Raw genomic sequence first — 15,049 nt, 5'->3', positions numbered from 1 at the left:
TACACTCCCCCCCGCCCCCCCGCCCCAGCTCCTCTGGAAACTCCTGCTTTGCTGACCTCTATCCTGCTGCAAGGGTGGAGGGGGAGATGGGGGACAGGAAAAGGAACCCGTCAGCGCCGGAGGTGGAGGCAGTGGCCACAGAGGCCAGGATGGTCTGCCAGGAGCGCTAAACGGAGGAAGTTTGGGGGGGTGGCCCCCACATCCCGCGCTCTCAGGAGTGGGGAGAAACGCGTGCAGTCCGCAGGCCGACAGGAACGGACAGCAGTGGTTTTTAAAACATGAAAGCTCCCACCGCAGGCCAGTTCCAGTACAGTGAGCGCCCGTGAGCCTCTTCAGCGATGGATGAAGAGCCATCCCGTGGGTTCAGAGTCACTTACTAAAAAGCAGAACATCCCGCAGTAAGAGCTGCTGAGCAAACTGTACCTGAAACTGGAATCCAGAAAACCCCAAGCAGCTGCCCTAGGCCATGCCAGGACGGCTGTGGCTCCCCGGCCCTTGGCTGGGGCGGTTGCTAGGCAAGCCTGGATGTGCTCACAAATGCTCTCCCCCCAGCGACCAGCATTGTGATCACACGGGCCGGCCGCCTCCCCTCTCTGCTCCTGGGTCTCCAGGCCGGAGGCTGGCAGCAGCTCCGAGGGGTGATGCCTCAGCCGGGAGCGGGCGCTGCTTCCTGGATGAGATGCCCTTTGCCTCTGGGCCGGGATCTCAGGGCCTGGAGCGTGCACTGCCTCGGGGTGAAGCCGGGGTGAACGGTGTCAGGGCCGGAGAGAAATAAGGGTCTGAGACACATTGTCTCCCAAGTTCTGCTGCTGCCTCACCCCCCACACCCCCCACACGACTGCCGCTCACTCACTTGAATCTCCCTTTAAACTACGCAGTGGCCTTGTCCTGAGAACGTGGGACACAGAAAGCGAAGGCGTCAGTCACTCTAGAGTGCGAAAGGCTCACCTGTGTGTTGCGGTGGTGCTAGCACTGCGCTCAGGAAGCCGGAGTGACAGCCGTTCAGGACGGAGCCCTGTCCAGGGCCCTGCAAACCGCCTCTCCCGCATCGGCCACGCACCTCTGCACACAGCGCCCAGGACAGACGCGCCTCCTCAGCGGCTGCGCTACCTCCTCCAACAGCAGGCCTTGCCGCTCCGTCCTCTGCGCCCGCCTGTGCCGATGCTCTCATTCCTGTATCGTCTTGCTGCCTCCGTTTCTTTGCCAGAAGCTGACTTTGTTTTTAGTCTGGAATCAGAGGATCTAGTGTCAGCCCCTCTCGGCCCTCAGCTGCCGGGAGCCTCATGCTCTGGTCCCCCGGGCCTTGCTCAGAAGCAATGCCCTCCTGCTCTCGTCTCGAATCATTTCCAATGTCAGTTCCCCATCAAAAGATCCTAAACTCCTACCTCCTGCCTGGAGGTGCCCTACAGTCCTGATTCTGTAGCTGATTCTCATGTGCCCTCACATAGTTCTGTATCCAGGGACTTTTATTATGGATTTTAAGTAATATTAACAACCAGATGAGGATTTTTTTTCTGCTAGAGAAGCACATAAGATAGAATGCACCCCTTACATTTCCTTTAGAGATATTCAGAATGAGGATGACATAGCTCCTTGAGACCCTGGAAATAAACCTGAGGTTTCTCTCAGATAGGAAGACTAAGGCTTTATTAAGGATTAAGCTTTTTATTTACTTACTAGAGGCCCAGTGCATGAAATCCGTGCACGGGTGGGGTCCCTAGGCCTGGCCGGCGATCCGGGCCGATCAGGTTCCCTGCCTCCCCCTTCCCTCGCCACCCGCACCCACCCGAACACCGCCACTGTGCGCCTCCCTGTGTCCTCCTTCCCTTGCTCTATCAGCGCCCCGCCCTTCCCACACCCACCATGTTCTGCACCGCCCCCTGGTGGTCAGCTCACGGCATAGCGAGCAATCGAACTCCTGAAGGGACACTTTGCATATTAGCCCATTATATAGAGAGATTTTTATTTATTGACTGATTTTGAGAGAGAGAGAGAGGAAGGGAGAGCGGTCTATTGGTGTTCCACTTGTTCATTCATTCATTGGCTGCTTCTCGTGTGTGACTGACTGGGGATCAAACCTGCAACCTTGGTTCATTGGGTGACACTGTAACCAACTGAGCTACCTGACCAGGACCTAAGGATTAAGCTCTTCAATTAAGGACTAAAAATGCTTTCAGATTGCTATCGTATTTTTATACACATTTACACAACATAGTTTTTAAAAATACAATCGTAACTATATAATTATACTTTCCAGGATGCAATGTGCCCTCATTGTCCATACATCACTTCTGGAATAATTAACACAGCTCAACTATTAGCGACGCTATTGTTTTAACAAAGGTTTTGAGGGGCTTCAGGAACATCTGGTGCCGCATGTTTCTCCAGTTCGCAGAGGGGATCTGTGCGCCTCTGTGGCTCTGAGTCCTGAGGCGGCCTCCTCCTCCCCAAGTGTAAGTGTCCGGGGAGAAGGGGGTAGGTTTCCCTCAGCGTCACACTCAGGAATTGATAGAAAGGCATTTGCCATAAGTGTTTCTTTGAGCAGAAACTGCCTTTAAGGTGCCACGTCAGCCACCGGATCTGTGACCCACTTCCCGCCGGGTCCCTGGGAGCGGGCGAGGGAGGCCCCATGAGGCGCTGCTGCAGCACCCATTCAGCATCGACCGACCAACCGACCGCGGGCTGGCTGCTTGGCCCAGCCCCCGTACATCAGGTCCAAGTGAGAGCTTTGTAGAAGCTGTTGAGAGCCCCACTCAACCCAACAGCTTCGCTCGGCTGACGCTGGAGGCGAACCCTCTGACTTTTTGCCCGTGGACGCGGGCTTCCTGCCGGGGGCTTGCACGCTGAGCTGTCCGCATCGACTGGGTTACTACTTCAACATGTAGGAGCAGGTGCATCTGAAAGAATGAAGACACTTTCTGAAAAGGGACTTGAATTTAAAAGCGAATGGGATTCTCTTCTGATGACCCTGATGAAGCCGCGGCTGGTTTGACTGCGCGTAGGATAACCCGAGTGCACACCAAACCCCACGCGAGCCAGAGGAAAGAGACCGGGGAGGAGCAAGCACAGAAAAAGAGCCATAGGTGAGTTTTGTAGGTAAAATAAAACTGTGTAAGAGGAAAGTTAATGCCGCTAACTAGGCACTAGAGTGCTGAGGAGCAAGGATGGTTTGACAACCAACCAAGAAACAAGGAGTAAACAGGTTTTAAGTATAAGCTTAAAAACATTATTGAGAAATGAGGAAAACTGATGTAAGATACAAGTAGACTTTAAGAAGGAGGTTAAGATACACAATAACTAAAAGATTCAAATTCTTGCCCGGAGATGTGTCTTGGATGGTCTATATTCTGGGTAAGATAAGTGAGCTTAACAAGGACAAAGCCGGGACATAGCTGTCAGCCACTTTTCCCATATGATGTGATGTGATACGAAATAGCAATTAGCAACAACCGAGCCTAAGAAGCAGAGCTACATCCAGCTTTAAGATGCTGAACACTATTTTTGAGTCAGAGTCATGAGAACGGTATTTAGAATCGTGTTACAGGGAACATTGCCTTGGTTACAGAATAGTGTGATCTGAATCGCTTCAATCACAGGGAGAAAAGCTAGTAAGAGTCTGCCCCAAGGTGGAGCTGATGAAGCAAGTCACAACCTTAGTCCAACTAGTGTAGGAAGAGAAGCCGCATGGTCTTGTCAAGGTCTGACCTCCTCTTTAAAGAGTCGAGAAACTAAAGAGTGAGCAGAGGCTTCAGATGAGGGAAAAAGGACCTAGGAACTGAGCAGCCTCGGGGCTGACCAGCCCCTTCCTCCATGCCTGGCCCTGCGACAGGGTGCGAAGGCCGTCTCCTCGGCCCCGGCCCCGCAGCCCTTCTCAACAGCAAACTCACCGCGAGGCACGGTCTCTGCTCAGCTGCGTCTCTAGGAACATTGTTCACAAGCAGCTGACCCTGGGGAGGGCTCAGCACGTAGTGCTCCTCCTTGGGACGAATGTGGGCATGAGCCAGACTCAGTCTGCCAGGCAGCTGGGCAGCGACCTAAGTTCCGTAGCCGATACATTGGTTTTCTTTTTTAACTAGAGGCATGAAATGCGTGCAAGGGGCTCGGCCCTCGCAGCCCCAGCTTTGTCCGGAAGGGCGTCAGGAAGGTCGTTCAGCTGTTCGGTCTAATTAGCATATTAGCTCTTTATTATATAGGAGGATATTCTTTTGTTGATGCGTTACAGATCTCTCCCATTTCATCATTTTTCAAAGCAATAAACCGTCAGAAAGTTCCTACTCATCAGCAGGCGGCCTCTTCAGAGCTTCCTTCCAGGACAAAGCACATGATCGTGCAGCAAATAAACCAAAATCAATCAATCAATCGATCAATCAATTGTTCCTTGGGTATTGTAAGCCTCTGGTCTCAATGCAGGGCTAACAATTAAAGAACAAGTGCACGCCTCTCCCTCTGTGTCCTAAGACCCCGCAGGAAGCAGTCACTGTGCTGACTCTTTTGGAAGTTCAGTTTCCTGCCCGACGTGGAGCTTGGAGCAAGGGGTGAGTAGCTCGCTTGCCTTTCTGACGGCCTCTGCCCTTCCCCACCTTCTGTGGGTCCCAGGGTCAGGCTCCCCGGCCGGGGAGGGCAGCCCCAGGGGAGAAACCCCTGACCGCTGTGTTTGGAACCTGTTAGCGACATTTGAACCATCACACACGGGGCCGAACTTGACCTTGGAATCACAGGACACTTACTCCCAAAAGATAATGAAAAGGAAGAGATCACACACATAAAAATGACCCCCAAATGAAGCGACATCATGGGTGAAGAAATGAAGGCAGGGAGACAAGCCATTACCCCACTCCAGGCATCAGTTTAAAACTAGGAGGTGGCGAGTGCAAATCTTCACTCCACAACCTTAAAGCCCTCTGGCTTCCCCATCTGTGTTATCAGGTGTCCAAGATGGTTTATTTCCTCATTCTTGCCCCATGTATGATTAGTTTAGTTTCATATTTAGCATCTTTTCTACGGCAAACATTCCTCTGGTGCCTGATGTGCATGTGTGTCCTGTCTACATCCTTTCTACCGTGGCTCTGGCCTCTGTCCACGCGTGGTCCAGAGAGCATCGCCTGTTAAGCACCGCTGTGGTCACGGAGTGTCATGACAGGGGTGCCACACCCATCAGGCCACAGAGCCAGAGACACTGCTCTTCGTGGCACCAGGGGTCCGTTTCTTTGGCTCCTGGCACAATGCCGCCATCGTCAGGTTTTGTATAAACACACGATGGAGTTTGGAGAGAGGCTTTGGGGCAGACGGAACCTCTTTGGAGTTCTAAAGGGTCCCAAGATTCAGGATTTAAGACTAAGGACTTTAAACAAACAAGCAAGACTAAGGACTGAATTCTAAGACAGGCCTCTGGGGTGACCCTGACTTTGCTGGGTGCCCACCTTTCAGCGCCATAGACACAGTAGCCCCTGACTCTCCATCAGGGGGTCCTCAAACTACGGCCCGCGGGCCACATGCAAATACAAATATTGCATTTGTTCCCGTTTTGTTTTTTTACTTCAAAATAAGATATGTGCAGTGTGCATAGGAATTTGTTCATAGTTTTTTTTTTTTTTAAACTACAGTCCGGCCCTCCAATGGTCTGAGGGACAGTGAACTGGCCCCCTGTTTAAAAAGTTTGAGGACCCCTGACTCTCCATCAAGCACGTCACACTCACAGGCTAACAGGGGCCAAATGACAAGGTTTAAGCTTATGTGGCCGCAAAAAACAAAGCTTCCATTTTCATAGAAGCGTAGGTTTATTTCGATAGCGACATGCTGAATACAAAGGGGTGAAATAAATGAGTCATCATTAACATAAATAGGACATTTTAATAAAAATTAGTATTTTTTCTTGAACATTAACTTACCAGCACTGAATAACTGCACAAATTAACAAGCATAACACAAATAAACCTATTTTTCTGGTTCTCCAAAAGGGAAATATTTCCTGTTGCGCACACCAAACAAGTCAGTCCAAGACTAATGATGTGGCAATCCGCTGCTAAAATATTTGCTGTTAGTATTAGTGGAGATAAATGGTGCACCTGTGCATAAGGGAAATGAATGCAACACGATTATAGTAATCAGTCATTAGCGAACGTTGTAGTTCATTATTAATAATTATGTATAACAGGATCTCCTCCCCCTCTCCTCCCTCTCTCCTCCAAGAAAAAATAATAATTATGTATAACAAGATATTGTAAAAATTAAGTTATGAAATTTTTATTAAAATGTTTCTTACATACCATCATATTGGCTGGGCCGCAAAAATATTCGTTGTGGGCTGCATGTGGCCTGCGAGCTGTGGGTTTGACAGGCTTGCTCTATATTAGATGGATAGTTACTATGTTTTCAGAGCAAAAACGTATAATTTGACAATAGACAGGATATTTGAAGTTAGAACTGTCATTGAAAGCCTTACCTGCTCGTGGGTGTATGACCGAGTCCCTCGGAGTTCATGTACACAGCAGGATAACCTGGGGGAGAGTGAGCAATGAAGAGAATGCTACAACCCCAGGGATGGGTGGACCGACTCTAAGAGGTGAATACGTTGTCTCGGTGCTCACAGGCTTTAAGAAAGGCCCCTCTGATAGACTTGAATTGTGTGTGTTTTGTTAGAATATAATCTCCTACAGTTAAAGAAATAGACACTATTTAATACCCACCACCATTCTCAGAGGTGAAAGAGCCAGCACAGCTAACTGAACAAACACATTATCCAGGAGGACCTCAGAGTCCACGAAGGAAAATGATCTCCCGGCGGGAAAAATAAATAAAATCAAGGAAGAGAAACAAGACTAAGACAGCACTTGGGCTGGGTGTTCTGAGTGCATTTAAGATCAAGTCAGATAACCCCTGGGACACTGAGGGTCTATGAGCCGCTGAGGGAAACCAGGACAAAGGCCCCTGTGACTCCAGGCAACAGGAAGATCAGCCGAGGGCTCCGCGTGCCTGCAGTGACCCCTGCTGGTGCCATCTTTTCATCCATAAACTCAAGAGCCCACATCAAGGCTTGGGAAGGGCAACCGCAGTTTTCATAGAATAATTGAGTCTGGAAGTTGGAAGGAGGCTGAGCGGACATTTAGCCTTGTCTCTGATTTCATAATTGATGGAACAGGCCTTTGGCCCGAAGAGGTGAGGTGACTGCTCTAGGTCACAGGCCTGGGGTTACCGGGAAATGAAGACCTCTGCCCGGCCCTCGGCCTGTTTATGCAGGTGGAGCTCCCTCCCCGTCACAACAAACGACAGGACCTGTGACACACGGAGCAGCGAGGCCAGGCCACGGCGCGGGAGCCTCGCTGGTTTTAAAACAAACCATCCGCTTGATCTGGTGAACTCAGACTCGCTTTTGCTGAGAAGAGGGATTTCGGATCTAATCGACACTCACGTGACACTTACTTTTTCTTCCCCCTTTGGCTCTTTCGAGTTTATACAAATTTCACATCAGACTGCGGCTGGCTTTTGGAATGTTAGCGGTTCTTCCTTTCTAGGTTACCGATGGCCCCATCTCTGCGATGTTGGTCTTTTTGAAATATTTCTTTGGTCTTTAGTTGCTTCTGATGTCCTCCCCTTTCTTCACCTCTAAAACACTCCTGATACGGCAGTGAGAAAGGGGTTTAAAATGAAAGAACACAGGTGGCAACGCTATTCTACTGGGTTTTCCGAGAAGCCTGGCTGCTCCTGAGCGCTCTCCGCTTCTTCCACCAAGAGGTACCTCTCTGCCTGGCCGCTTGCGCTCCCTGGTTAAGTGCTGGCCCGTGGACTGAAGGTCTCGGGTTAGATTCCTGTCAAGGGCTCGGACTTCGGTTGCAGGCTCGAGCCTCGCTCCAGTCGGGGGGTGTGCGGGAGGCAATCAATCAATGTCTCTCTCTCACATGGATGTTTCTCTCTGTCTCTCTCCCTCCCTCCACTCTCTCTAAAAATCAATGGAAAAATACTCTGGGGTGAGGGTTAACAATCACAACAAAAACCCTCAAAAAAGATAAGCAATAGCTCTCCTCCGCTCCATAAATCCGAGATCCCCTGGCACTTCGTGACCCCGGGGTTTGGCATTTATTCTCCAGTCACCGGACAAGATGGCAGAATCCAGGCTCCTGCTTATACTCCCAGGCAGAAGGAACCTTTGGCAAAGCCTCTCGGTCCTTCCCCAGTGGGTGCTGTCCTCTTTAAAACGGGAATAACCAGCTAGGTTGACTCCCCAGGGTCGGACCCGTCCTGTGGATGTCAGCCAGCGTCTCTCCCAGCTCCCCTGGCACGCAATCAATGGGCTCGGTGAACCATGGCTCTGGCAGCAGCGGGTTAAGAACTCCAGCCTCCCTTTCTCCAGGCCCACGTGGCTGCTGTCATTGCCGAGTGCCCGCTCACCACCACCAGACCCCACTGGCTCCTGAATGACCCACCCCAGGGCCCGCCAGCCACCTGCTGCCCGAGGCCACGCTGAGCCCTCGCATCCTGGAGCAAAGACACCAACCGGAAGAGGGCCGCGCCTCTGGCCTGGGCTGGTTTCTCCTGGCGCCACTGCCCATGGGCTACAGCTTGCTATGTTGGCTCCCCGAGGTCCCCGTCAAATGCAGCGTCTGACTCAGGAGCTCCCTGTAGAGAATCAGGTGTGAATAAATGGTCGGTGTCCGTAGGAAGAAGCTGACTTGATAAAAGGGTGATGATTTGATTGACAGCTCGCTTCTATTGACACCAGTGGGACTGGGGAACTCACACAGTAATACTATATTCTCTGAGCCAACACCGACATACAGTGTTATTTCTTCCATGGCCAGAACACTGAGCTCCAAGGGCCAACATGTGGAAGTAATGCTGGACCCTTCGTTGCAATTCCTAATGACCTACTCACACACCTTTGTTTCCATCCACACAATGCTGGGCTCTTAGTTCCCAAGGGAGGAAAACTTCCTCTAAGAAACACCGGAATTCCACCGAATGGAAGCCGAGGCTGCCTCACCAGCCACTCGAAGCACAAGCAAAGAAGGGGGTTACTGTATTCGCTGGGGCAAGTGGCCCCGATTATACAGTAGAAAAGGGGCTGGTGCTACACAGCGAAGGGAGGAAAGACTGTCTGGGAGCCAGGGACTCTCTGGGCGACTTTCAGGACGACTCCCAGCTCCTGGGAGATGAGAGCAACCCAAGCCAGGAAAGACCCACCGACGGCCCAGATCTCCCGGGAGTGGGACTTTGGTCACCCCGGCTGCTAACCATCACAGCCCTCTACCGTGGGAGCTGAGGACACAGGGGACAGGGGACGGGAGTGGAGGAAGGAGCTGCAAATACCAGCTTTGGCCCATGAACTGCGGAAATGAGGACTGTATTCATCACGCATATTTTCCAGTTTTTCTCTTTTCCCCTTCTCCCCTGGAGTCTTTCAGGATCTGAACCTACCACGCGATGGGCCTGGGTCTGGAGGCTGTGAGGAGCGTGGGATTGACCTTGAGGAGACTCATCATGGTCAAATCGGCAACTTCAGGTTCTATTAAAACCCGTTACCAGCAAAGGGAGGCTGAGATGATCAGACGGAGGAGGCAGATTGCTTTTGCTGACAACTAAGACTCAGTGGAATTTGGGGGCTCCAGGTAGCTGGACTCGTTAGAACCTACCCAGGCCCCCACGCTCCTCGCCACGCCCGGAAGCCCTGCGTGGCGATGCATTAAGCTGCGGATCAAACCTGGCTTGTTTTTTGGGTCCCTCAGCCCTGTTGATGTAAGACCTGAGTCAGGGAAGCGTTCTGACTCTCACAGGGCTCTAGGCTGCAAGTGTAAATGCCTGAGTTTGTCGTTTTCTTCCCGTCAGCTTTCCAGGTAATCGGAAGCACCCCTCAGCCCTTACAGCAAAGTTCCTGCCCCGATATTTCCCTGCAACAGCCACTTGGTCTCCTAAAGTCTAGTCATTGAAATGCGCCTGATCCCAGAGACAGTAGGTGGTCTAGGGAGCGTTTTGTCACTGCGTGTGGGCGACCAACCTCCCGGTTTCCATTCATGACTGGACCCTACCCCATGGGTGGGATAGGGGCCCTACATGCTCATATCACACGGCAGGCTGCTCGGGGGGAGGAGGACATGAGGGAAGGGAAGAAATGGCCGCCAGGGGGGAGGAGGACACGAGGGAAGGGAAGAAATGGCTGCCAGTGTGCTGTGATCTGACCACCGGCACTGAGTCGTGATCAACGCAGAGGGCACCCAGCTTTGAGCTGCTCCTCACCTTCCTGGGCCCCCAGTGGGCGCTCGACTGCTAGGCAGTTGGAGGGGAGAGAAGCGATTTCTTGGAGTCCCAGTGGTGACCCCAGATTTGTCCCAGAAACGTTTTAAATGATGGCCACGCCTCCACGCTGATTCCTCAGAGTCTACTGGACCCGAAAGGCCATGAAACGCATCGCTGTTTGTATGTGAAACATAGTACGTTCCTGGGAAGATTATGAATAGGCTTTAATGAACCACCAAGAGCCAAACTAGCACCCAGACATTGTTTCTACGTAAACCAGACTTCAAGCCCATACAGGACATGACACCCTTCCCTCCCTCCCACGTACGCACCCCCACCCTGGCGCCTCCTCTCCTGGCCCTCCCTCAGCACACCCCGTGGTGTGACAGTGAAGGGTCCCCCCGTGGCGTCAGGGAAGGGCCCTGGCTGCCCGGGGTGCTTGGCAGGGGCTGGTTTACGGTCAGGGTGACAGGAAGACGAGCGCTTTCCCGGGGCCTCTCACTGCGCGGTGCGCAGACACCTCCCGGAAGGAGGCCGCCCCCCTCCAGTTCTCCAGGCACCTCCCCTTCTCCCAGTCAGTCCTGCACAGATGCCAGCAGCCTGCCCGGCCTCAGCGGGAGTCAAAGCGGAGGTCACCGCTCGGCCTGCCTCCTCCCAGCCCAGGCGCCTGCCTCCAGGTCTCAGCTCTTCCCAGGAAAGTACAGCCGAGAGAGAGAGAGAGAGAGAGAGAGAGAGAGAGAGAGAGAGAGAGAGAGAGACAGGCGTGCCTGCTGCTGCTCAGTCACTGTGACGTGTAGAGCTCTGGGCTCACACCAAACAGCACCTTAGAAGCACCTGGCTACTCGGTGAGTCAGAGGGGGGCAGGGCTTTACACACATCCCAGGGCAGGCCCGGAGACCACTGGCGCTGCAGGAGAAAGAAGGCGGCTCCAGTCCCAGGACGGGCGTGCGGCTAGTACACTGGCCTGGCCGTGTGACTCCCAGCAAGGCAGTCAGTGCTTTGAATGTTGTAGCGAAGAAAAGTCCCGAGGGTCAGAGAGGATGCATGTGAGCATCTCACATTGTGTGTGGCGCGCGGCAGAAGCACAACCAACAGCCGCATTGAAACTGCTGCTGTGATCGTAGAAGGGAGCCGGTCAGCGTGGGAGAGACCCGGTTTCAAACCCCGGCTGCCATGCTGAGTCTTTGATAAGTTACACTTCTGTACCTCAGTCTCCTGATGTGCACAGTAGTTACAATAACTCCGGCCTGAGGGAATCGCTGTGAGGTGAAATGAAACGCTGGTGAAACACCTGGCACCTTCCTGCTGTTTTCTGAAACCAGCTACGCCAGCAGGACTGCCACTGGACACGCCTCAGACTGCCCCTGACATGACAAACGTTCTACTTCAGATGCAGACACAGGCTCTGTGTTCAGCATAATCCCTGCAGATAAGGGCACAGGTCCCTTCATTCCTGCAGGAGAGCATGGGGACGGGTGGCTGGGGTGACGAAGGGCTATGACGGGAGGGCAGGTGGGTCCTTCCGGGTCATGACCGGGGACGGCAATGCAGGCGTCTGGACTCGTCCATCCATGTTGTGAGGGAAAGCTGTTGCCTGGACAGACCTGAGCACAGATCCCAGTGACCACACCCCGGGGGCAGGCTGGACCGTCCGCCCTCCTCTGAAGCCGGGCCCAGCCAGTCCTCAGCTGCCCCCCGCAGGGCTGCCTGTGCTGGAGTGGGGGCCGCAGGCAAGTAGGAATGTGCCAGCCGTGTTCACACAAACATCCCCGCTCCGTCCCGAGAGCAAACGCTATAAATAGTCGTCCTGGACACGCTCACACCAGACCCTTGTGGAATTATCTGTCTTCACAGGGTGTACTTGGCACCTAGGCCGGCGGAGCCTGGACCTGTGCCTGACGTATACGAGGCCCCCGGTAAGTGTTCCCTGGAATGAGCTGACCTGCAGCCTTGGCCTGGGCCTCGTCCCAACCAGAACCAGAACTGGCGTCCATGGGTCGTACCACGTGCCTGGCCCTGTACGAGGCCCTTTATATGGAGATCACCTCATTCACCTGGCAAACTCGTGCCCACCATTTAGGAAGGAGTTCAGATGTCATCTCTTCTGTGAAAACTCCTTGGCCCCTCCCCCAGGCAGAGTCCTCTGCCCACGGCACTGCCAGCCCTCGGCTCCGTCTTCAGAGGAGCACGCACCACCTTCTGCGTGACCAGGCCTGCTTCCAAGGCTGCCTGCCCCCTGGCGGTGGGAGGCCATCGGGGCTGTGCCTTTGTGAACTTTTTGTTACTTAGCACAGCGTGACATTAACTTTCAGAACACTTGCACTTCTGCTAAGTAATGAACCACTGAGTACATTTGTTAGAAAACAGTGTCCTTCGCCTGCTGGAGTGGCTCAGTTGGTTGAATGTCCTTCTGTGCACCAAAAGGTCACGGGTTCGATTCCTGGTCAGGGCACCTGTCTGGGTTGCGGGTTTGGGCCTCAGTGGGGGCCCATATGGAAGGCAACCATGACTCTTCTCTTCTCTTCTCTTCTCTTCTCTTCTCTTCTCTCCTCTCCTCTTCTCTTCTCTTCTCTCTCTCTCTCTCTCTCTCTTCCTCCCTCCTCGGGTGAGGATTAGAAAACACCTGCATCCTTCTACACATAAAGTCAGCTAATATTTTCATGTAACTGAGAAAAAGGACAATTTTATAAAATGATAAAAAGTGACGTCTGTATCAGAGAATTTACAATCAAGACACACGTAGGTTGAAAGTAAATGTATGGAAGAAGATATACCATGCAAACACAAATCGTAAGAAAGCGGAATGGCTACATTAGCACCACACAGAGCAGACTGCAGAAGAGGGACTATTACCAGAGATAAAGAGGCACATTTCCGGTTTGGCTCAGTGGATAGAGCGTCGGCCTGCGGACTGAAAGGTCCCAGGTTCAATTCCGGTCAAGGGCATGTACCTTGGTTGCAGGCACATCCCCAGTAGGGAGTGTGCAGGAGGCAGCTGATCAATGTTTCTCTCTCATTAATGTTTCTAACTCTCTATCCCTCTCCCTTCCTCTTGGAAAAAAAAAAAAAAGAGGCACATTTCATGATGACAAAGAAGCCAGCTCACCTACCTGTAGAAATGCATGCGTCAGTCACGGAGCTTCAGAACACAGGAGGCAAAGCCTGACAGAACAGCAAGAACATCAATCAATCCATCCTTGCAGCTGGAGGCTTCAACACTTCGCCTAGTAATTGTAGAACAAGTAGGTTGCTGATAAGCAAGGACTTGTAAAACCTAAACAACCTCACTTGACCTAATGGACACTGAGCCACACACACAACACCAGGATACACATTCTCTCCACGTGCTCGTGAGCCATTCGGCCAGGCAGACCACCTGCTGGCCCACAAAAGCAGCTTCCATACATGTACAAGGATTAAAATCATACTGGGGCCCTAGCTGGTTTGGTTCAGTGGATAGAGCATTGGCCGGTGGACTGAAGGGTCCCGGGTTTGATTCCGGTCAAGGGTATGTTCTCTGATTATAAGAGAATTAAATTAAAAATCAATAACAAACATATATTTTAAAAATCTCCAAATACTTGGAAACTAAACAAATATTTGATAATAACCAACAGGTGAAGAAAATAATCACAAGAACAATTAGGACATATTTTGTTTGTGCATGACTCCGAGGTCTGCTTCAGACGTGCTGACATTTTTATGTAGGCACATGGATGAGGCTACCTGAGACAAGACTGGTACATGTGCCTCATTGGTTTCGAATCTCATCATGGAAGAGATCCTGGAACTAATTCATGCTTAGAATGCACGACAGCCACGCGAACATTTACACCTGGTGAATAGAAACCCTCTCATCCTTTTCTGTTCTCACTTCTGAGGTTTAAATGTTTGATGAATAGGAGATTGTACCTGTCTCCACGGAGCACGGTCGAGGGGCCAGCGGTCCGCAGGGCCACTCTCTGTCCCGACACCAATGCCCAGGCCGTCTCTCTAATGGCCTGACTTAGAACGACACGTCTGTAGTCCTCACCTATATAGTTTGCTTACATGCTGCGTCTGTTTTTTACTCTTTTTTTGGTTTCACTTTTCTTTTTATTCTTCTATTAAGCCCATGCTGTTTAAAAAATATGAGTTCTTCAAAGAACTTATATACTTACAGGCACAGCCCATGGACACGGGCAATAGGGTAGTGATGACCTGGGGTGGGGTTGTCCGGCCTGGGAGGAGGGGGTAGAGGGGGAAAAATGGGAGATACTATCAACAATAAAAATGTATTTAAAATAAAAACATAAAAATACTGATTCTTAAACTGTTTTCATATCCATTAATATTAGTCCCTCTCATTTCTTTCCCTTATCAAAGTTTACCTAGCTATTCTGAAATACTTGTTGTGTTTAAAAATCCATTGATGTTTTATGGAAATTACATGGCATTTACTGACTACAGTAAATTGAACTTTTACAACATTGAGTCTTCCTATTCAAGAATAAGATGTGTCTTTCTATTTATTGCTTGTTCTAATATTTCTTCATATGGAACAGTGGTTCTTTACCCTGGCTGTACATTATAATCACGCGGGTGGTTTAAAAATACAGATGTCGAGGCCCCATCACCAACAGCACAATTGTTTTGGTGTGGAGCGCAGGTGTGTGTGTTTATTAAGAGCTTAACCCAGTCAGGGTTCATGAAGAGCCACTGAGGTAGAGCCTGCCACTTCTAACGGGTGTGTGTGTGTGTGTGTGTGTGTGTGTGTGCGTGTGCGTGTTAGTGTGTGTGTGTGTGCGTGTGCGTGTGAGCGTGTGTGTGTGTGCGTGAGAGT

General features: G+C 51.5%; 1 long non-coding RNA gene across 1 annotated transcript; it reads right to left on the bottom strand.

The window, feature by feature from the left end:
• Positions 1–6,285: 6,285 nt before the first annotated feature.
• Positions 6,286–13,542, bottom strand: LOC106727166. Its single transcript, XR_001363326.1, has 3 exons — positions 13,338–13,542; positions 8,492–8,613; positions 6,286–6,497 (listed from the first exon to the last, which is right to left on the bottom strand). It is a non-coding gene; the product is annotated as an uncharacterized LOC106727166 (long non-coding RNA).
• Positions 13,543–15,049: the final 1,507 nt, after the last annotated feature.

This window comes from Myotis brandtii, unplaced genomic scaffold, assembly GCF_000412655.1.
Source record: "Myotis brandtii unplaced genomic scaffold, ASM41265v1 scaffold381, whole genome shotgun sequence".
Classification (NCBI taxonomy): Eukaryota; Metazoa; Chordata; class Mammalia; order Chiroptera; family Vespertilionidae; genus Myotis; species Myotis brandtii.
This window is presented reverse-complemented; position numbering and strand designations above follow the sequence as displayed.